Source organism: Bubalus bubalis, chromosome 13, assembly GCF_019923935.1.
Source record: "Bubalus bubalis isolate 160015118507 breed Murrah chromosome 13, NDDB_SH_1, whole genome shotgun sequence".
In the NCBI taxonomy this organism is placed as follows: domain Eukaryota; kingdom Metazoa; phylum Chordata; class Mammalia; order Artiodactyla; family Bovidae; genus Bubalus; species Bubalus bubalis.
This window is the reverse complement of record NC_059169.1, coordinates 53,880,361-53,904,495: the sequence shown is the minus strand read 5'-3', so window position 1 is coordinate 53,904,495 and position 24,135 is coordinate 53,880,361. Positions and strand designations below refer to the sequence as shown.

At 46.0% G+C, this 24,135-nt stretch overlaps 1 protein-coding gene across 1 annotated transcript in view; it reads right to left on the bottom strand.

Moving 5' to 3' along the window:
* The window catches only part of IL17D (interleukin 17D), a 31,916-nt gene that overhangs the window by 4,789 nt on the left and 2,992 nt on the right, over positions 1 to 24,135 (bottom strand). The window lies entirely within an intron of this gene.

The window sequence follows — 24,135 nt, the reverse complement described above, 5'->3', positions numbered from 1 at the left end:
AAGAGTTGCCAAGACAGTAAACTCTTAGGAGTGCCTTGGACAGCCAGGAGGTCAAACCAGTTAATCCTAAAGGAAAGAGAAAGTTGCTCAGTCGAGTCCAGTGGAATTCTCCAGGCCAGAATACTGGAGTGGCCTAGAGGAAAACAGGCAAACACTCTCCGACATAAATCACAGCAGGATCCTCTATGACCTAGCTCCCAGGGTAATGGAAATAAAAGCAAGAATAAACAAATGGGACCTAATAAACTTAAAAGCTTTTGCACAACAAAGGAAACTATAAGCAAGGTGAAAAGACAGCCTTCAGAATGGGAGAAAATAATAGCAAACGAAACAACTGACAAAGAATTAATCTAAAAACTATACAAGCAGCTCATGCAGCTCAATACCAGAAAAATAAACAACCCAATCAAAAAATGGGTCCAAAGAACTAAACAGACATTTCTCCAAAGAAGACATACAGATGGCTAACAAACACATGAAAAGATGCTCAACATCATTCATTATCAGAGAAATGCAAGTCAAAACCACAATGAGGTACCATCTCACGCCAGTCAGAATGGCTGCGATCCAAAAGTCTACAAACAATAAATGCTGGAGAGGGTGTGGAGAAATGGGAACCCTATTACACTGTTGGTGGGAATGCAAACTAGTACAGCCACTATGGAGAACAATGTGGAGATTCCTTAAAAAACTGGAAATAGAACTGCCTTATGACCCAGCAATCCCACTGCTGGGCATACACACTGAGGAAACCAGAACTAAAAGAGACATGTGTACCCCAATGTTCATCGCAGCACTGTTTATAATAGCCAGGACATGGAAGCAACCTAGATGTCCATCCGCAAATAGATAAGAAAGGTGTGGTACATATACACAATGGAATATTATTCAGCTATTAAAAAGGATGCATCAGTTCTAATGAGGTGGATGAAACTGGAGCCTATTATACAGAGTGAAGTAAGTCAGAAAGAAAAACACCAATACAGTATATTAACGCATATATATGGAATTTAGAAAGATGGTAAAGATGACCCTATATGTGAGAGAGCAAGAGACACAGAGATAAAAAACGGACTTTTGGACTCTGTGGGAGAAGGTGAGGGTGGGATGATTTGAAAGAACACCATTGAAATATGTATATTACCATATGTGAAACAGATCGCCAGTCTAGGTTCGATGCATGAAACAGGGGTCTCAGGGCTGTTGTGCTGGGACAACCCTGAGGGATGGGATGGGGAGGGAGGAGGGAGGGGGGTTCAGGATGGGGGACACATGCACACCCATGGCTGATTCATGCCAATGTATGGCAAAAACCACTACAATATTGTAATTAGCCTCCAATTAAAATTAATTAATTAATTAAAAAAAAAAATACTGGTGTGGGTAAAGCCTTTCCCTTCTCCAGGGGACCTTCCCAACCCAGGGATCAAAACCAGGTCTCCTACATTGCAGGTGGATTCTTTACCTGCTGAGCCACAAGGGAAGCCCAAGAATACTGGAGTGGGTAGCCTATCCCTTCTCCGCAGATCTTCCCGACCCAGGAATTGAACCAGGGTCTCCTGCATTGGAGGCGGATTCTTTACCAGCTGAACTACTAGGGAAGCCATTCTAAAGGAAATCAACCCTAAATATTCATTGGAAGGACTGATGCTGAAGCTCCAATCCTTTGGCCACCTGATGGGAAAAGCCAACTCATTGGAAAAGCCCCTGATGCTGGGAAAGACTGAAGGGAGGAGGAGGAGGCAACAGAGGATGCGATGGTTGGATACCATCAACAACTCAATGGACATGAGTTTGAGCAAACTCTAGGAGATAGTGATTTATCATGGTGATCATTTTGTTACATATGCAGATATTGAATCATTATACTGTACAACTGTAACTAACACAACCTGTCGATTATATCTCAACAAACTAAGAGCCTGAGCAGAGAGACTAAGTGCCCGAGCATTGCTGACCTGGTTTACACCTCCAGATGCCCGAGCATTGCTGACCTGGTTTACACCTCCAGATGGGTCGGGTGCAGTAAGGAACTGAGTCCCAATTAACAAGTGCTTTCATTTGCATGAGAAATTATATGATTGCTTAAAAAACATCAAACCCTTAGAGAGGGACATTCAACAAAACAACACTCCAGCATTGTTTTAGAGTGTCACAAAGTGCCACGACAAAGGATGGAGGGACCGTCACAGACTGAGGGCCCTGAGCTGCCCCAAGGCTGGACCCCAGGCAGTAAAGAGGCACCGCCAGGACCCTCTGCCCGTCCCGGAACCCAGCACCGCCTCCACACACGTCCTCATCGTGCTGAGCAGTGATGCTGATGTCTGGGCAGAGGGCATGGGGATTTCCTCGTGCTAGTTTCACAGGTTTTTCTGTTACTTTGAAATTTTTTCAAAGCATAGGATTAAATAATAAGAGAAAAATTTTTAAGTTTTAAAAATATGAGACAAAAAAATCTGAACCAGACTATTTGAAGATATTAAGGAAGTATTCACTTTGAGGTGTATTAATAGTACTGTGGTTTTGTTAAGAGTCCTTACCTGTTAGAGAAACTACCAAACTTGCGAGTGTGTACACATGCATGCGTGCCTACACACACACGCACAGTGACCATGTGCCTCTGAACCTGACACTGTCAGCCAGGGGTCAGGACACTCCCGCGCAGGCCCCGAGGGAGGCCCAGCGGTGAGGTGAGGACAGAGAACTGCTGGGCAGGGAGCAGCACTCCTGGGGGAATGGCTGTGCATGTGTGGGTGCACATGTGTGTGCAGTGGAGCAGGGACCTATAAGAAATCTGTGAGGTGGCAGGAGCCCTGAAGCCCAGAGCAGAGTCTGGAGTTCCGGCCCTTGCAGCCACGAAGGGCTGTGAGTGGCAGACAGGCTCAGGGCGACACGGGGGCGCTCAGGCAGTGTGGACACTGCCACGGGAGGGACAGAACCGGCCTGGCAGAGAGGCCCTGCACAGCTTCCACATTTGTGACCTGAGTCTGACCTCGGGGCGCAAAGATCCCTTTCGCGGCTGGGGTTTCTTTTTCGACATGGGTCACAGTCCCTGTGTCACTGGCTAGGGGACCTGACGGCTGCCTGGATGCGGTGACGGGTCAGAATTCTCATCCGACTAAAAATATCCACCCCTATCCCACCAGTCGGCCTTGGGGACGCGCTGGCCAAGGTGCTTGGACAAGACCCCCGCCCATCGTGTAGCATCTGGGTTCATGGCCAGGGTTTCTCTCAAAACACAGAGATGCTGCCAAGGGAGGGGCACCACACATCCATGCCATGGCACCCAGCACCGGGGGGCCTGTGGGGACCACAGCGGGGAGAGGGGAGGGACCCAGACGCCTCGGGACACAGAACAGATGCACTTTCAAGCGGATCCCCCGCAACCTCCTGCCTTAAGATCCCAAAAAGACTCTCAACTGGAGCACTTTGTGAAGAACACTGCCATCAAGAGCCACCAGAGGGATGTCCCTGTCACCAACAAGGACACACCACAGAGCTGCCCTGCGTGCGCGCCCGCCTAGGGGAACGGGAACCGGGCCAGGTCTCCTCTGCTGGGACCCACATGTGAAGCTTGGCCGGAGGCAGTGACAGCTGGCCGGCTTAATCCAGGAACAAAGGACGTGAGGAGGGGATGGAAACCGAGCCCAGAGGAATGTGGGTGACGGCAGGGCCAGGAAAAGCTGCTGGGCCCCGGACCATAGGAAACAATTTGAAGCAGCTCATGAGGACGGTGAGCAGGTCGAGGACAGAGCTGCCGAGTCAGTGCACAAACCCACCCTCCCTCTTTGCAAAACACAAACTAGTCCACAAACAGCAGAGGCTGTGGGGTCGTCTCTTCCACAGCAGTCAGTCTCAAGACCCCAGACCCCAAAGCCGGGAAGAAGTAGGGAAAGGCCCTCTGCCACAAGCACTGGAGGAAGTGGGCCTCAACAGCCCAGGGTCCCCAGATCCCAAGGTCAACAGACTTTCTTAAAGGGGTGGCCTGGAATGAGGGTCCTGAACCTACAATTTCATTCTGACCTGGTTACGCACCAGCAACAGGGGCACGTCACTCCCACTGGTTCTCAGCAAAGTGGAGGTCCCCCAGCTTCCTGAAGGCAGGACTGATAAAGTTACATTTTTATCAATGTTTTCTGCTTAAAAAAGATGCCTGTAATCCCGAGGTTCCAAGGTATCAGAGACTCTGCCCAAAGTAATCTGTCAAGTCGTGCAGTTCTTGTCAATTTCTTTTAAAACGTGGCAAGCTGACCCTAAAATTCACACAGACAGAAAAGGGCCCAGAATAGCCTAGACCATCATGGGGAAGGACGGGGGACGTCCCACTAGCCATCAAGATAACAGCTAGTAACAGCAGTGGCCTTGGGGAAGTTTAAGGGGGCATGTTCCTTTCCCAAGAGCTAGAACTTCTCCTGCACAGGTGCAACTGAGGCAGAAACCAGGCTTCCAAACTGGTTTCCAGAATCGCGTGGTGACGTGGGGCCTGTGACAGCCCCGACTTCTCACCCTTCAGGCCACACCCAGGAGCTCAGCCCTCTAGCCACCAGGAGGCCCAGGACAGAAGCCCCCCAGCTGGGCTGTAGCACCAGGCACCTCGGAGGTGGGGAGCGTTTTCCGATACACTTCCATCTCAGGATGCCCCCACCACCCGCTGGGACACCCCAGCCGAGGAGTCTAACTAGAGCTCAAGGCCACTGCTAACCCAGCATGGACAGAGTGGCGCTGAGACTGCCAGACACAGCCAGGCAGTTGAGCCCTCCCCAGGGCTTGGAGTTCAGCCCAGGGCCAGGCCTGAAAGCCCCCTAGACAATCCTGCCCAGCCAAGCGGAGGGCACCAGGTCCAGGTCTGGGGCCACGAAGCACCAAGATGGGGTCTATGGTTCCCTGTGGAACAGGCCCCACAGCTGGGGGGAAAGAAGGGGATGAGGGGACAGAAGACCTCAGCACCGGCACTTAGGCCAAGCCAGACAGGCCTTCGACATGGCCTTGCCTGACAGGAACCTGGGTGGTGCATCCCAGGGGAGGGCCGTGGGGCGGGCAGCGGGCCTGACCCACTCAGACCCCAAGGCCGCCCCTTGGGAGCACCTGGCCCCATGCTGGTGAGGACAGCCAGGGTCAGTCACCCCAGGCCGAGGCCACCACGCTGCCATCCTGAAGCTGAGCCAGACCCATGGGGTTCTCTGCCCGCCAGGCTGGTCCCCATTCCCATCCCTGCAGGGGGACCCGAGGCTCCCCGGGGCTCAGCCCCACCACCGGGGGTCTTGGAAAGGGTGAACCCACTGAGGCCACAGCAGACGTGCCCACCTGGAGGTCAGGGAAGAGCCCGGAGACACTGGAGGACCAAGAGCTGCCCAGGGACAGAGAAGGGGCCAGGTGAGCCAGAAGTCCCTGGCCCTCTCCTCCCTCGGGGCAGATGCCACGCATTCTGGGCAGCCAGCAGGTCTCTTCAAAGGAAAACAGAACTCTTGCCACAGAGGCTCCAGGGAAGCAGCAGAATCTGGGGTCGGAGCCATGTTCTCGCGCTGTCCCTGGGGTGAGCGGGCAGGCCAGCCCCTTGTATGAAGAGCTTCTGGAAGGTTACCGTCTCCCTGACCTCATCAGCTGAGGGCAGCGCACGCACTGCCCTCCTCCAAGCCTCACCAGGCGGCTACGGAAGATGGATGCCAAGAGCTTGTCCACCCTCTGCCTGCCCGGCCCCATGTTGGCCTGAAGAGCACAGACACTGTATCCGGACATCAGGATCTGAGAGGTGACCACGTCATGGAACAGTCATACACCCAAGGAAACCACGTAGAGCAAGACCCAGCAGTCGGAGAAGACAACCTTTAAGGCACAACACTCTCACCCTGTGACAAGGCTCCCAATGGCACTTGTATTTTTATTCTCAAACAGTGGTGGCTGCAGCCAAGCCTGCTGTGTTCTGAGAAGCTTGGAGAAAAAGAAAAACGATATAGGACCTTGACTTATTAAAGTCATTTATCCGTAAAAATATGCCAGGGAGTCACGCCAACATTTAACAAGCAGCTTTCAACAATGAGCTTGTCCTTTCTCTACCTCGGAGTCTGAGGATGCCCGCCCCCACCCCCATGTGTCACATGCTGTGGCTGGAGGCCACCCGCCTGGCCCTCTTCTCCCTCCCTCCCTGCCCTTCATAACAGAAAGGACTCAGCGCCCGCGACGATGTGTAGACAAGACACAGACCCCCGTGAGGGCTGAAAGCTTCCTTTCTAAGTCTTTAGGACAGTGAAACAGCCCCAGGCGGCAGTGAACTTGCAAAGGAGACAGAGACATGGCTCCCCAGGTTCAAAGACGCAAGGGCTGAGGGCGGGTGGGCCAGTGCTGCCCCCTAGCGGCCACCCTTGGGAGCCCTGCTCCTGCCCATGGGCACCTTGCCCTCGGTGCCTGAACACGGGTCTGACCCTGCACTAGGGGAGGGAGGTCAATAGAGACAAAGCTAAGCAGGGAGACTAAGAAGGGGGAGGGCTGTCCCCAGCGTCAGGCTCTTCACCTCTCTACTTCTCTACTTAATATTCTTTTACCGGGACTTCCCTGGTGATCCAGTGGCTAAGACTCCATGCTCCCAGTGCAGGGGACCTGGGTTCAATCCCTGGTCGAACTAGACTCCACACGCCACTACTAAGACCCTGCACAGCCAAATAAATACGAAAATAAAAAAATATATTATTTACAATTTTACAGTTCTTTTACAATGAAGAAAAAATGATGTCCAGGGCATAGCCCTAGGCAGAGGATTCCACAAGGGGGCACTGCGAGGAGGGCAGCTGACGTGGGGTCAGGGGTGGGGGTTGGGGGAGAGAGCACCTGTTTCAACCTCCTGAAACCATCAACAAACACCCACTGAGGGGCTTGTGGGAATGAGGATGACCCCTGTGGGCACCCTGCTGGCCTGGCTGCGACAGGGGTGACCCCCTCCACAAGCTGTTGCTGTTCCACCCCTGCTCCCCAGTTACCTGCACAGAGTTTGGGGTGCAGAGAGCAGAGCCAACTGAGTTCTCTTGGGAAAATTCCACTTTGCCGCCGCCCCCTAACCCCGGGACGCCCGTGCAGGTCCCCCAGGCAGGCTCATCCCCCCGGCACCACAGATGGCGGCCCCCACCGTCCGCGGCCTCCCCTGCTGGTCTGCCCCGCTCCCTGTCCTGCTGCTTTCTCCCTCCGTTTATTCCCGAGCTGCTGCTTGATCCATGCGCTTGTCTACTACAGAATAAACGTAGGTGTGGTGACTTAAAGGTCCAGGAGGAATCAACAAAGAAAAGTAGCAAAGCCTAAAAATATAAACCCCAAAGGAAAGTTATCTTTAGACTATACCCAAAATTGAGGAATATAAACAAGTAAAAATTACACAGCGTGTTGGAGGGTATTTATCTTTGGGGAGTCAATACAGCAATGTGTATCTTTAAACCCTAATAAACCTGTGTTCTTACAATAGGTTCCTTAATATGTCAGTGTAGCTTAAAAATATCTATTGAGCAACCACACTGATTTTATTTTTGTCATATTTGTTTCTAAGCTTAAGAGAAATAAACAGGATGCCACAAAGTAAATGAGAAAATATTTTTCTATTCTGGAGGCTGAATGTTGCTTTTCTAAGAGCCCATGGGTGGGAGCACAGCGGGGCAACAGTGGCCTCTGCACCTGCGTCCTGGCTGGGCCCCCGCCCCGCACACCCAGGCTATGGGTCCCAGGGCTCTGACCTCCGTGCAGCCTGTGAGAGCGCACAGTTCCCGCCAAGCCAAGGCTCTTGGGAAATGGGCGGCTGTCATGACCCACTGAAGCTCCGTTTCTCCAGTGTCTGCTCTTTCATCATGACTGGTAAATTTCCCTTTCTGCTTTCCACTGTAAAATTCAGATGCTTTGCCCAACCCCTTTTTTTGGAGCTTGGCCACGATGGTGGAGCAGGAAGACCACGAGCTCACGTCCTCTCACAGGCACACCAAATGACAAACATTTACACCAAAATGACAAACATTTACAGAGCAGCTACTGATAACACAGACCAGAACCTACCAGGAAAGATGTTCTATGACTGAAGATAATGACACTCAGGCTATACACAGAAGCAAGATACTATACATAGAAAATCCTAAAGACACTACCAGAAAACTACTAGACTCCGTGAATTTGGTCAAGTGTCAGGATACAGGGCTTCCCAGGTGATTCAATGGTAATAAATTGGCCTGCCAATGGAAGAGATGCAGGTTCACTCCCTGGGTTGGGAATATCCCACATGCCACAACTCCTGAGTCTGTGCTCTAGAGCCCGGGAACCACAACTACTGAGCCCATGCACCCCAGAGCCCTCACTCCGCAACAAGAGAAGCCACCGCAATGAGAAGCCCACACACCACAACTACAGAGTAGCCCATCGTCACAACTAGAGAAAAAGCCTGGGCAGCAATGAAGACCCAGCACAACCAAAATTTTACAAAATAATAACTAAACAAAAAATTTTTAAACTTTCAGGATACAAAATATACATTCCTTAACTCTAGATGGGGAAACAATGGAAACAGTGACAGACTATTTTGGGGGGCTCCAAAATCACTGCAGATGGTGACTGCAGCCATGAAATTAAGACACTTGCTCCTTGGAAGAAAAGCTATGACAAATCTAGAGAGCATATTAACAAGCAGACATGCTTTGCCAACAAAGCTCCATCTAGTCAGAGCTACGGTTTTTCCAATAGTCATGTATGGATGTGAAATAGTTGGACTATAAAGAAAGCTGAGTGCCAAAGAATTGATGCTTTTGAACTGGGGTTGGAGAAGACTCTTGAGAGTCCCTTGGACTGCAAGAAGATCAAACCAGTCAATCCTAAAGGAAATCAGTCCTGAATATTCATTGGAAGGACTGATGCTAAAGCTCCAATACTATGGTCATCTGATGCAAAGAACTGACTCATTAGAAAAGACCCTAATGCTGGGAAAGATTGAAGGCAGGAGAAGGGGACAACAGAGGAGGAGATGGTTGGATGGCATCACCAACTCAATGGACATGAGTTTGAGCAAGCTCCAGGAGTTGGTGATGGACAGGGAAGCCTGGTGAGCTGCAGTCCATGGGGTCGCTAAGAGTCAGACACGACTGAGCAACTGAACTGACTGATACTCTAACTAAACAAAAGATTAGAAAGAGAAATTCAAGAAACAATCCCATTTACCATCTCATCAAAAAAGAATAAAATACCTAGGAGTAAATCTACCTAAGGAGGCAAAAAACCTGTACTCTGAAAACTATAAGATGCTGATGAAGGAAATAAAAGATGATACAAACAGATGGAAAGACAGAACATGTTCTTAGATTGGAAGAGTATTTTTTAGATAACTGTACTACCTACCCAAAGCAATATAGAGATTCAATGCAATCCCTATCAAATTACCCAATGGCATTTTTCATAGAACTGGAACAAGAAATTTTTAAAATTCACATGGAAATACAAAAGATCTTACTCTTGAGAAAGAAAAACAAAGCTGTAATAATCACACTTCCTGACTTCAGACTATACTACAAAGCTACTGTAATCAAAACAGTATGGTATTGGCACAAAAACAGACATATAGCTCAATGGAACAGGGCAGAGAACCCAGAAATAGACCCACACACCTATGATCAACTCATCTACAACAAAGGAGGCAAGAATACACAATGGTGAAAAGACAGTCTGTTCAATAAGCACTGCTGGGAAAGCATGTAAAAGAATTAAATTAGAACATTCTCTAATTCCATACACAAAGATACACTCAAAATGGATTATTAAATACCTAAATGTAAGGCCAGATACTATAAAACTTGTAGAGGAAAACACAGGAAAAACACTCTTTGACATAAATCATAGCGATATCTTTTTGTTTTTGTTTTTGTAATATCTTTTTGAATCCACCTTCTAGAGTAATGAAAATAATAACAAAAATAAACAAAAGGGACCTAGTTAAATTTAAAAGCTTATGCACAGCAAAGGAAGCAATAAACAACCCACAGAAGGGGGGAAGATATTTGCAAACAATGCAACAAACAAGGGATTAATCTCCAAAATATACAAACAGCTCAGGTAGCTCCCCTTCATGGATCACAGCCTTGCCGTGATAAAGGGGCTTGCGTAACTAAATGAAGCTTTGAGCCACGCCATGCAGGGCCACCCAAGATGGATGGGTCATGGTGGAGAGTTCTGACAAAACATGGTTCACTGGAGAAGGGAATGGCAAACCACTCCAGTATACTAGCCATGAGAACACCATGAACTGTGTAAAAAGGCAAAAAGGTATGACACCAAAAGATGGTCAGAAGGTGTCCAATGTACTACTGGGGAAGAGGGGAGGACAACCACTAATAACTTCAGAAAGAATGAAGCAGCTGGGCCAAAGCAGAAGTGACGCTCAGTTGTGGATGTGTCTGGTGCTGAAAGTAAAATTCGATGCTGTAAAGAACAGTATTGCATAAGAACCTGGAATGTTAGGTCTATGAATCAAGGTAAACTGGACATGGTCAAGCAGGAGATGGCAAGAGTAAACACTGAGATCTTAGGAATCAGCGAACTAATACGGACAAGAATGGGTGAATTTAATACAGATGACCGTTATATCTACTACTTGGGCAAGAATCCCTCAGAAGAAATGGAGTAGCCCTCATAATCAACCCAAGAGTCTGAAATTCAGTACTTGGGTTCAACCTTGAAAATGACAGAATGATCTCAGTTCGTATCCAAGGTAAACCATTCAACATCACAGTAATCCAAGTCTATGCCCCAATCACTAATGGTGAAGCAGCTGAAGTTGAACATGTCTATGAAGATCTACAAGACCTTCTAGAACTAAGACCAAAAAAAGAGGCTGGAATGCAAAAGTAGAGAGTCAAAAAACACCTGGAGTAACAGGCAAGTTTGGCCTTGGGAGTACAAAATGAAGCAGGGCAAAGGCTAACAGTATTCCGCCAAGAGAACGCACTGATCATAGCAAACACACTTTTTCAACAACACAAAAGATGACTTTACACATGAACATCACCAGATGGTCAATACCAAAATCAGACTGATTACAGTCAGCAAAAACAAGACCTGGAGTTGACTATGACTCTTATCATAAGCTTCTCATAGCAAAACCACTAGGGAAACCCACTAGGCCAGTCAGGTACAACTTAAATCAAATCCCCTATGAATATGCAGTGGAGATAGGGAATAGATTCACGGGATTAGATTTAGTAAACAGAATGCCTGAAGAACTATGGGCATAGGTCCATGATACTGTAGAGGAGGCAGCAAACGAAACCATCCCAAAGAAAAAGAAATGCAAGAAGGCAAAGTGGTTCTCTGAGGAGGCCTTACAAATAGAGGAAAGAAGAGAAGTGAAAAGCAAGGGAGAAAGGGAAAGGTGTACCCAACTAAATGCAGAGTTACAGAGAACAGCAAGGAGAGACAAGAAGGCCTTCTTCAATGCAAAGAAATAGAAGAAAACAACAGAAAGGGTAAGACTAGAGATCTCTTCAAGAAAACCGGAAATATCAAAGGAACATTAGATCCAAAGACAGGCACAGTAAGGGACTGAAATGGTAAAGATCTAACAGAAGCAGAAGTGATCAAGAGATGGAAAGAATACACAGAAGTACCGTACAAAAAAAAGATCGTAATGACCCGAATAACCACCATGGTGTAGTCTCTCACTCGGAACCAGACATTCTGCAGTGTGAAGTCAAGTGGGCCTTAGGAAGCACTGCTGCCAATAAAGCTAGTGGAGGTGACAGCGTTCCAGAAGAGCTATTTAAAATCCTAAAAGATGATGCCATTAAAGTGCTGCACTCAATATGCCAGCAAATTTGGAAAACCCAGAAGTGGCCACAGGACTGCAAAAGGTCAATCCTCATCCCAATTCCCAAGAAGGGCAGTACTAAATAATGTTCAAACCACTGGACAACTGCACTCATCTACCATGCTAGTAAGGTAATGCTCAAAATCCTCCAAGCTGGGCCTCAGCATTAATGAACTGAGAACTTCCAGATGTTTCAAGCTGCGTTTAGAAAAGGCAGAGGAACCAGAGATCAAATTGCCAACATTCGCTGGATCATAGAGAAAGCAAGGGAAATACAGAAAAACATCTACCTCTGTTTCATTGACTATGCTAAAGCCTTTGACTGTGTGGATCAAAACAAACTGGAAAACTCTTAAAGAGATGGGAATACCAGACCATCTTACCTGTGTCCTGAGAAACCTGTATGCGGGTCGACAAGTAACAGTTAGAACCCTGTATGGAACAACTGACTGGTTCAGGATTGAGAAAGGAGTACAAGGCTGTTTATTATCACCCTGTTTATTTAACTTATACACAGAGCACATCATGTGAAATGCTGGGCTGGATGAGTTACAAGCTAGAATCAAGATTGCTAGGAGAAATATCAACAACTTCAGATATATGGATGATACCACTCTAATTGCAGAAAGCGATGAGGAACTATAAAGAGCCTCTTGATGCAGGTGAAAGAGAAGAGTGAAAAAGCTGGCTTAAAACTCAGTATGGCATCCAGTCCCATTACTTCATGGCAAATAGAAGGGGAAAAGGTGGAAGCAGTGACAGATTTCCTCTGCTTGGGCTCTGAAATCACTGCAGATCTAAGATCACTTCAGACAGCAGCCCTGAAGTTAGAAGACGATCCCTTCTTGTCAGGAAAGTTATGAGAAACACGGACACTGTGTTAAAAAGCAAGAACATCACTTTGCCAACAAAGGTCCATATAGTCAAAGCTATGGTTGTTCCAGTGGTCACGTATGGATGTGACAGCTAGACAAGAAAGACAGCAAAGCACCAAAGAAATGATTATTTCCAACTGTGGTGCTGGAAAAGATTCTTGAGCATTCCTTGGAATCAATGAGATCAAACAAGTCAATCTTAAAGGAAATCAACCCTGAATACTCTTTGCAAGGGCTGATGCTGAAGCTGAAGCTCCAATATTCTGGCCACCTGATGCAAAAAGTTGACTCACTGGAAAAGACCCTGATGCTGGGAAAGATTGAGGGCAGGAGGAGGAGGGCGATAGAGGATGAGATGGTTGGATGGCATCACTGATTCAATGGACATGAACTTCAGCAAACTCCGGGAAATGGTGAGGCACAGGGAAGCCTGGCGTGCTGTAGTTTATGGGGTTGCAAAGAGTCGGACACGTAACTTGGTGACTGAACAATAGATAGCTCAATATCAAAAAACCGAACAATCCAATGAAAAAATAAGCAGATCTACACAGACATTTCTCCAAAGAAACCATACAGACAGCTTAAAAAGCACATTAAAAAATGCTCGACATCAGTAACTATTCAATTCAGTTCAGTCACTCAGTCATGTCTAACTCTTTGTGACCCCATGGACTGCAGCACACCAGGCTTCCCTGTCCATCACCAACTCCTGGAGCTTGCTCAAACTTATGTCCATCGAGTTGGTGACGCTATCCAACCATCTCATCCTCTGTCATCCACTTCTCCTCCTGCCTTCAGCCTTTCTCAGCATCAGGAGAATCAGGAATTATTGTCTAATAATAACTAATTATTAACAAAATGCAAGTTAAAACTTCAATGAGATCTCAAACGGGTCAGAATGGCCATCATCAAAAAAACCTACAAATAATAAATGCTGGAGAGGGCGTGAAGAGGAGGGACCCGCCTGCACTGTTTGTGGGGATGTAAACAGTGCAGCCACTGTGGTGAGCAGTATGGAGATTCCTTAAAAAACTAAAAACAGACATACCATATGACTCAGCAATCCCACTCCTGGGCACATACATATCTGGAGAAAAGCATAATTCAAAAAGATACACGCAGCCTGATGTTCATAGTGGCACTATATACAACAGCCAGGACACGGGAGCAACCTAGATGTCCATCAACAGATGAATGGATAAAGGCGATGTGGCACATGTATACAATGGAATATTGCTCAATCATAAAGAAAGAATAAATAATGCCATTTACAGCAACATGGATGGATCTAGAGATTGTCATATTGAGTGAAGTCAGTCAGAGAAAGACAAATATGATATCACTTATATGTGAATCTTAAGCAAAAAAAGGGTAGAAATGAACTTATTTACAAAACAAAAGTAGAGTCATGGATGTAGAAAACAAACTTATGGTTACCAGAGGGAAAGGGTAGGGGGACAAATTGGGAAATTGAGGTTGACATGTACATGCTACTACATATAAAATAGGTAACAAGGACCTGGGACCTACTGTATGATACAGGGAACCCTACTCAGTATTCTGTAATAGCCCAAATAGGAAAAGAATCTGAGAAAGAATCGATAAATGTATATACACATATAAGTGAATCACTCTGCTGTACACAGACTAACACAACACTGTAAACCAACCACATGCTAAAATGAAAAAGACTCAGACGCTTTGCCCACCACTGCCCCCTCCAGCTTCTTCCAGGAGCTTGGCCATGATGGTGGAGCAGGAAGACCCCAATCTCACGTCCTCTCACAGGCACACCAAAATGACAAATACTTACAGAGCAACTATTGATAACACAGACCAGAACCTACCAGGGAAGACCTTCTACAACTAAAGATGTAAAGAAGGAACAACGGTGACACAAGCCGAAGGGCTGAGTCACAGCACAGCCGAGCCCCACACCCCTGGGGGTGGGGGGTGAGCAGCCCACAAACGGGGGGACAACTACATTGCAGAAGTTCCCCCACTCAAGGAACAAGAGGTCTGAGCCCATTCTGCGCTCCCCAGCCTGGGGATCCTGCGCCAGGAAGACGCACCCCTGGAATGTTTGGCTTAAAAGGCCAGTAGGGCTTACATAAGGGCATCCCTGAGGACCCGGGGCAGGAGCAGTAATCTGAGAGAAGCCCAGGTCAGCTCCCCTGCTGATCCCGGTGAGTCTACCAGGATGCTGGAGACTGAGCTCCTGGGGGCCACGGTCACGGGCATGGCCATTCCTTGGAGCTCCTCCCACCACGTGGATGATGGTGCTACACACGCCACCGTGGGTCCGCTCCAGTGTGTCACCGGCCCTGCCCTGGCCACCGCCTGAGGCCCCAGTACCGGGACTCCTCAACTAAACGGCTAACTGAGCAGAAACGCAGCCCCACCTGCCAGCAGACAGGCTGCCCTAAGACCCCTGGGTCCTCAGCCCCCCTAGACTCACCAGTGAGCCGGCAACCAAGCCCAGAACCCCTGGACCTGGCCGTGCCCTCAGGACCAGTGCCAGTAACCAGTGGGCTGACACCAGCTCTAGGGTCCTAGGGCCTGGCAGCCAGCGAGCCCAGGACCCAGCCCTCCGAACCCTGGGCCCCCACCAGCCCCAGGACCACAGAAGCCCCAAGGTCTGCCATGGCAGGACACAGCCCAGCCAACACCAGCCCTGAGATGCCTGGGCCCCTCGGCCAACTGCCCCACCCTCCCACCAGCAGGCTGGCACCAGCCCAGGTCCCTAAGGCCTGGCACCATTGATCTGGGACCCGGCTCCACCCATCACTAAGCCAGCACTTGCCCCAGGCCCCACCCCAGGTTCCAGTCCCCCCTCCACCCCCAGGCCACCATGAGCTCTACACATCTTGGACCCCTCAGCAAGTCCCCCAGGATCCAGCATCACTCATCAGCAGGCCGGCACTGGCCCTGGGACACCCTGCAACCTGCAGCAGCTGTGTCAAGAACCCAGCCCCGTCCCCCAGCAGCTGACACAAGATCCAGAAACACTGGCCCCAGAGCAGCCCACCCTGGAATTGCTCCCCGCCAACCCCACCATGGGCCAGCACTGTCCCTGGGACGCCCAGGCCCTGTAGCCATACTCCTTATGACCAGCCCACAGTGGCCAGCAGCCTCCACACAAGACAAGGCCTAGTACCAGAGCCAACCGTACCAGGGCCCCAAAACGCCTCCCAGACTGCCCACGGCGGTCAGCCCACCACAACAGAAAGACACAGGCAGCCCACAGAGGGTTCACTCCAATATACGGCTCTGGTGACCAGAGGGGACCTGTGTGCTACAAGAGGCCACTTCTCCAAGGACAGGACACACACCAACCTACCAGATACATGGAAATAAAAACAGCTAACTAGGCAAAATGAGGCAACAGAGGAACACATTCCAAAGCAAGGAACAAGATAAGAACCCAGAAGCATTAGGTGAAATGGAGGCAGGCAGTCTACTTAATAAAGATTTCAAGGTGGGACTTCCCCGGTGGTCCAGTGGTTAAGAATCCACCTGCCAATGCAGGGGACATGAATTCAATCCCTGGTCAGGGAACCAAGATCCCACATGCCATGCAGTGCGACCAAAAAAACAACGAAGAAGAAATTTTAAAATACCCGGATACAAATGAAAACAAAGGGCCAATGATTCAAAATTGATGGGATGCAGCAAAAACAGTTCTAAAAAAATAAGACAGGACACCATAAAACTCTAAGAAGAGAACACAGGCAAAACATTATCTGACATAAATCTTGCCAATGTGTTCTTAGGTTGGTCCGCCAAGGCAACAGAAATAAAAGCAAAAATAAATAAATGGAACCTAATCAAACTTACAAGGCTTTACTTTTAAAATCCTTTTTCATTTTAAAAAGCTTTTAAATGAAAAGACTACCTACAAAAGGACTGGGAGAAAATATTTGCAAATAATGCAACCAATAAGGGTTTAATTTCCAAAACACACAAACAGCTCATACAACTCAATAACAGAAAACCAAAATACCCAATTAAAAAAGTGGGCAGAACACCTTAAAAAGGCATTTTCCCAAAAATGATATACAGGTGGCCGAAAGGTACATAAGAGATGCTCAACACTGCTGATTACTAGAGAAATGAAATCAAATCCACTCAGACCAGTCAGAAGGGACATCATTAAAAAGCCTATTAATAACAAATTCTGGAGAGGATGTAGAAAAGATGGAACCCTCCTACACTGTTGGTGGGAATGTAAACTGGTGCAGCACTGTGGAGAACAGTATGGAGGTTCCTTAGAACACTGAAAATAGAGCTATCATATGACCCAGCAAGCCCACTCCTGGGCATATATCTGGAAAAGACGAAAACTCCGATTCTAAAAGACACGTGCACCCCAGTGTTCACTGCAGCACTGTTTACAAGAGCCAGGACATGGAAGCAACATAGATGTCCATCAACAGAGGAAGGATAAAGAAGATGTGGTACATGTATACAATGGAATACTACTCAGCCATGAAAAACAATGAAATAATGTCATCTGCAGCAACATGAATGGACCAAGAGGCAATCATACTAAGTCAAGTCAGACAGAAAAACAAATACCATATGATACCACTAAAATGTGGAATCCAAAATGTCACAGAAATGAATTTATTTACAGAACAGAAACAGACTCCCAGACACAGAAAATAAACCTGCGGTTACCAAAAGAGAAGGGGGAAGGATAGGTTAGGAGTTTGGCATTAGTAGATACACACTACAGTATATAAAATGCATAAAAAACACGGCCCTACACCATAGCACAGGAACTATATTCAATATCCATAATAAAACATAATGAAAAGAATATGAAAACATATATATACACACACACACATGCGTATATACATGTATATCTGAATCACTTTGCTATACACCAGAAGCCAATACAACATTGTAATCAAAACTACACTTCAATTAAAAACAAAAAAAGGAGCTTCCCTGGTAGTCCAACTGGTTAAGAATCTGCCTTGCAATGCAAGGCACACTGGTTCAATTCCTGGTCCAAGAAGATCCCACATGCCTTGGGGCAACTGAGCTCGTGTGCCACAATTAATGAGCCCAGGCTCTGGAGCCCAAGAGCTGCAACTCTTGAAGCCCACGTGCCTACGATCCACAACAAGAGAAGCCACTGCAATGAGAAGCCCTCACACCACAACCAGAGAGCAGCCCCTGCTTGCTGGAGCGGGCAGCTGGAGAAAGCCCTCAGGCAGCAACGAAAAGCCAGCACAGCCAAAAATACATACATAAATATTAACTTAAAAAAAAACCTAAGGGCATTTGAACAAAAAGTATGAAGGCTATTTCAATAAATATTTTTTAAAAATTAAAAAAAAATAAACAGTTCTAGGAGGTAAGTTTATAGTGACACATACTCAAGAAACAAGAAAAATCTCAAACAACCTAACCTTGCACCTAAATGAACTAGAAAAAGTAAGAACAAAACCCAAAGTTAGTAGAAGGAAAGATAAAATCAGAGCAGAAATAAATGACATTGAGACAAAAAAAATAAGAAAATAAAAAGATCAATAAAATTAAGAGTTGGTTCTTTGAAAAGATAAAGTTGATAAGTCTTTATCCAGAGTCATCAAAAGAGATTTTGGTTAAAACCAAAAATGAAAAAGGAAAAGTTACAATTGATACCACAGAGATACAAAGCATCATAAAAGACTATTATAAACAACTCTGTATCAATAAAATAGCAAAACTAGAAGAAAAGGACAAATTCCCAGAAATGTACAATCTCCCAAGACTTAACAAGGAAGAAACAGAAAATATGAACAGACCAGTTAACCAGTAATCAAATTGAATCAATAACTTTAAAAAACACCCAACAAACAAAAGTGCAGAACCAGATGGCTTCATGGGTGAATTCCAGCAAACATTTAGAGAAGAGTTGATCATTCTGAAGACTATTAAAAAAAAAAACAACAGAGGGAAGAATGCATCTGAATTCATTCTACAAGGCCAGAATCACCTTGATACCAACACTAGACAAGGATATCATACAAAAAAGAAAATTACAAGTCAACATCACTTGATGAACACATGCAAAAATCCTCAACAAAATATTACCCCACTGATTCCAATAATACACTAAAAGGACCATACACCGTGATCAAGTAGGATTATCCCAGGGATGCAAGGATTTTTTCAATATCAATAAATCAATCAGTGTGATACACCACACTGACCAACTTAAGAATAAAAATCATATGATCATTTCAATAGATGCAGGAAAAAGCTTGGATAAAATTCAAAATCTATTTATGGTTTAAAAAAAAAAAAAAAAAACCTCTCCAGTCCTGGGTATAGAGGAAGCATACCTCCACATATACTGAGAAAAACGGAGCTGGAAGAATCATACTCCCTGACTTCAGACTATACTACAAAGCTACAGTAGTCAAAACAGTGTGGTGCTGGCACAGAAAAAGACATATTAGCTCAGACAGGATAGAAAGCCCAGAAATAAACCCACATACTTATGATCAATTAATCTACAACAAAGGAAGCAAGAATAAACAATGATAAAATGATAGTCTCTTCAGTAAGTGCTGGGAAAACTGGACAGCTGCATATAAAAGAATGAAATCAGAACATTTTCTAACCTCATACACAAAAATAAGCTCAAAATGGATTAAAGACCTAAATGTAAGGCTGGATACTATAAAATTCTTAAGAGAAAAACATAGGCAGAACACTCTTTGACATAAACTGCAGCAAGATCTTTTTGAATCCACCTCCTAGAGTAGCGGACATTAAAACAAAAACAAACAAATGGGACCAAATAAAACTTAAAAAGTTTTTGCACAACAAAGGAAACCATAAACAAAATGAAAAGACAACCCATTGAATGGGAGAAAATATTTGCAAATGATGCGACCAACCAGTGATTCTACCTTCAAAATACACAAACAGTTCAGGCAGCTCAATATCAAAAAATAAAAAAAAAAACAAAACACAACCCAATCAAAAAATGAACAGAAGAACTAAATGGACATTTCTCCAAAGAAGACATACAGATGGGCAAAAAGCACATTAAAAAATGCTCTCAACATCACTACTTTTTAGAGAAATGCAAATCAAAACTACAATGAGGTAACACCTCCTAAGAACAGCCATCAATAAAAAAGTCAACCAACAATAAATGCTAGAGAAGATGTTGGAGGGAATGCAAATTGGTGCACCCATTATGGAAAACAGTATGCAGGAAACAGAGCTAACATCTAATCCTGCAATCCCACTCCTGGGCATATATCCTGTCAAAAAACATAATCTGAAATAATACACACACCCCAATGTTCATTGCAGCACTATTTACAATAGCTAAAACATGAAAGCAACCTAAACGTCCATCAACAGATGAACAGGTAAAGATGTGGTACATATATACAATGGAATATTACTCAACCATAAAAGAGAATGAAATAAAGCTATTTGCAGCAACATGGATGAACCTAGAGATTATCATAGTGAAGTAAGACAGAGAGAGACAAATATATGACACCCCATATATGGGGAAATCTATAAAAATGTAAAATGATCTTATTTACAAAACAGAAACAAAGTCACAGATGTAGAAAACAACCTTATGGTTACCAGGGGGAAAGTGGGTATGTGTGTGTACACACACACACAACATATAACTGAATCATTTTACGGTACACCTGGAGCACTACATTGTAAATTAACTATACTTCAATTAAAAAATAAAAAAAAAATAGAACTCTCACCTCTAAAACAGAGAGTTGATTTTCTAAAAAATGTGGAAAAGTAAAATTTAAGACAGAAAGAAAGAAAACAAGAACGCCCACTCTCACTACTTTTATTCAACATACTATTGGAAGTCCTAGCCACAGCAATCAGAAGAAAAAGAAATAAAAGGGATCCAAATTGGAAAGGAAGTAAAACTGTCACTGTTTGCAGATGACATGATACTACACATAGAAAATCCTAAAGATGCCACCAGAAAACTGCTACAGCTCATAAATGAATTCAGTAAATTTGTAGACAATAAAATTAATATAGAGAAATCCATTGCATTTCTATACATTCACAACAAAAGGTCAGGCAGAACACTGACATACATCATAGTGATATTTTTTCAATTCTTTTCTTAAGACAAAGGAAATGAAAGCAAAAATAAATAAATTTACAAGCTTTTGCACAGCAAAGAAAACTAATAACAAAGTGAAAAGTCAATCTACTGAATGGGAGAAGATACTTGCAACTGTTAAAACCAATAAAGAATTACTATCAAAAACATACAAACAACTCATACAACTCAATATTAAAAAAAAAAAACAATTAAAAAAGGGCAGAAGACTTGAATACCCATTTTTACAAAGAAGATATATAGATGACCAACAAGCACATGAAAAGATGCTCAACACTGCTAATCAGGGAAATGCAAATCAAAACCACAAAGAGCTATCACCTCATACCTGTCAGAATGGCTATCATCAAAAAGATCACAAAAATCAAATGGTGGTGAGGATGTGGAGAAAAAGGAACCCTTGTGCACTGTGGGTGGGAGTGTAAATTGGTGCATCCTCTATGGAAAATTGTGCACGTTCCTCAGAAAACCAACAATAGGGCTTCACTGTTAGCTCAGTGGTAAACAATGGTGGTAAACTGGTGTCAAACAAGAGACACCAGTTTGATCCCTGGTCCAGGAAGGTCCCACATGCCTCGCAACCACTGAGCTCATGCACCACAGCAACTGAGCCTATGTTCTAGAGCCTGGGGGGCTGCAATCACTGAAGCCCACATGCCCTGGAGCCTGTACTCTGCAACAAGAGAAGTCACCACAATGAGAAACCTGTGTTTCAGTGCAAACTGAAACTGGAGAGTAGCCCCTGTTCGCTACAACTACAGAAAAAAGCCTGCACAGCAACGGAGGCCCAGCACAACCAAAAGTAAATAAATAATTTTTTAAAAACTAGAACTGTTATACCACATGATCCAGCAATTCCACTCCTGGATATAAATCTAGAAAAGATGAAAAACGATACATTTACCCAAAAATTCATAAAACATTGTTTACAACAGCCAAGACATGGAAGCAACCCAGGTGTCCATCAACAAGCAAATGGATAAAGACATGGTAAATATATATAAGGGAATATTAGCCACAGAAAAAGATGAAATTTTGCCACTTGCAGAACTGTGGACAGATCTGGAGGGTAATATTCAGAAAAAGACAAACACTGTTACCCTTTTGTATGTGACATCTTAAAAAACAAAAGAAGCAATAAAACAAAACAGATACAGAGAGCAAACTAGTGGCTGGTTGCCAATGGGGAGAGGAAATCACGGAAGGACAAGGTAGGGATTTGAAACTGTCATAGTTATTCCCCAACTCTCTTCCATGGAAGCTGGACCAGTCACACCGACACTGGGTTGGGAGACCCTTTCCCCTCACACACCTGCAGCCCCGCCTAATGAATGCCCCACGAGGAAAGGTCTCTCGGTACAACACTACACCTGAAGGCAAGGTCTGTTCAGGACAGTCCACGGCCTCTGTCATCCTTTCATCACATCTTTTTCTTCGTTTGTAAGCACTCTTTATAAAACAAGCTCTTTGTCACATGGATTTTTTTACCATACTTTCTTCCAGTTTGCCGCTGTATTTTTTTTCAATTTTGCCAAGAAGAAATGGCAGATAATTATGCAATTAAATGTATCGATCTCCTCTTTTGTGACTTTGGGGGTCTCTTACATATGTCCTTTGTTGCTCAGTCGTGTCCAACTCTTTGCCACTCCATGGACTGCAGCCCAACAGGCTCCTCTGTTCATGGGATTCTCCAGCCAAGAATCTGGACAGGGTTGCCATTCCCTCCTTCAGGGGATCTTGTAGACCCAAGGATGGAAGCCAGGTCTCTGGTACTGGCTGGCAGATTCACCATCACCTAGCAACCAGGGAAGCCCATTGGGGGACTGGAAACTACTAAACAGGCCTTCTCCACTGAAGAGTATGAATATAACTGACCGCTCTTTATGTGTTTTTGTGGTTTATTCTTCACACTTAAGTCTTTGAGTCATCTGTAACTCATTTTCATACAGGGGTGAGATCCAATTGCATCTTTTACAAGCTGGTTACACAGTCCCAACACCATTTATCAAATGACCTGTCTCTCCCTTAAAGACACTGAAAGCTACCTTATAGTCCAAGTTTCTATTTCAAAGCCTACCTTACTCCCATAAAGTGGTCCTTTACTTTCTGTGCCTTTCTGGTCTGGCGAGTAGTGGCTTCATCCAGTTCCCTTTGTTCTAGCCTTAAACACCACTCTGAGTCTGAGCTGACTCCACACAGGTAAGGCCACTATTCTGCTCAAGACCTGCCAGGCAAGAACACCTAAGAAGCCACCCCGCCATCCACAGCTTAGAATAGGTTCCTGGCTGCCACGTGCACGACTTTTTCTAATCTTCACAGAAACTCAGGAGGTTGGGAGGCAATCTGAGGGCAGGGCGGAGAGGGGTCCCCCAGCGGCCAGCCACCCGCAGCCCTGGCCCCGCCCAGAAGCCAACCTCCTGCAGAAGGTAGGGCCGGCTGCCACGTCCTCATAAGATGCACTCTCACCAGCCTCGAGACCCGTGAAAACCACACAGGTGTAACTCCTGCTCCTTGGCAGCACCCGGGACACTGGCTGCTGTTCTCAACAATCATCTCTCCCCTCCAAGGCCTACCTCTCTGCGCCGGGGATTCCCCTGGGGAGACAGGGGCTAGGTCTCCACACACACACCCTCATGCTCCCAACCCCCAGTCTCAGGGATGAGAACCAGCAGGCCCAGCTCTGAAAACTCATCTCCTCGCAAACAAGCTGTTCCTCGTGCTGCTGCTAGAAGACACTGCAAGACAGATGCGTGGCAAACACGCCCCTCATGGTCCCATGGTCACCGGGCCTCAGCTGGCCTGAGAAGCAGCTACCCGCCTGCAGAGAGGAGTGTGTTGTCCACGATGACACTTGGCACACAAAGGGTGTACAGGAGGCTACATGAAGAGGGGCCGGACAAGAACCCACCCTCTGGGGCCCTGGGCGTGGTGGGAGGAGGAGGGAAGGCAGAGACCAATGCCAGGATGAGTCCCAAGAGCATCAGAATGAGCACAAGGGGGGAGCAAGGGGAGGCGGGAAGGTGGGGCTGAGACCAGGGAAGCAGCCTGGGGTTCTTTACGGGTTCCCTGCACACAAACCCCAGCGTGGATGTCTGTCCTGAGCCCCTACCTCCCGCAATAGCCATCCTCCACTCAACCCGGTCAGTTTCACTTCCTGAAGCAAGGCTGTTCGAACTGGTCCTGCCCTCACCTCCTCTACGCCCCAGTTCGAGTATCCGTGTTCTCTTCCAGTTTACCCTGCTCAAGGACAGCTTCCTTGATTGAAAAACACCCTCAAGGATAAATATCAATTTTGCAACCCTGCTAAAGTCAAACCC